General features: G+C 32.5%; 1 protein-coding gene across 1 annotated transcript in view; it reads left to right on the forward strand.

Annotated features, from left to right (window-relative positions):
- LOC103396614 (protein starmaker) overlaps positions 1-305 on the forward strand; it is a 6229-nt gene that overhangs the window by 1102 nt on the left and 4822 nt on the right. The gene's annotated exons all lie outside the window — the stretch shown is intronic.

A 305-nucleotide genomic window follows, 5' to 3' on the forward strand; every position in this document is an offset into this window, starting at 1 on the left:
GACAAAGAGGATAAAGATAAGAAAGACAAAGAAGATAAATATAAGAAAGACAAAGAGGATAAAGACAAAAAAGACAAAGAGGATAAGGATAAGAAGGACAAAGAGGATAAGTATAAGAAGGACAAGGAGGATAAAGATAAGAAAGACAAAGAGGATAAAGATAAGAAGGACAAAGAGGATAAAGACAAGAAAGACAAAGAGGATAAAGACAAAAAAGACAAAGAGGACAAAGACAAGAAACACAAAGAAGATAAAGACAAAGAGAAGAAAGACAAAGAGGAGAAAGACAAGAAAGACAAAGAGGA

This window comes from Cynoglossus semilaevis, chromosome 2, assembly GCF_000523025.1.
Source record: "Cynoglossus semilaevis isolate Cse_v1.0 chromosome 2, Cse_v1.0, whole genome shotgun sequence".
In the NCBI taxonomy this organism is placed as follows: domain Eukaryota; kingdom Metazoa; phylum Chordata; class Actinopteri; order Pleuronectiformes; family Cynoglossidae; genus Cynoglossus; species Cynoglossus semilaevis.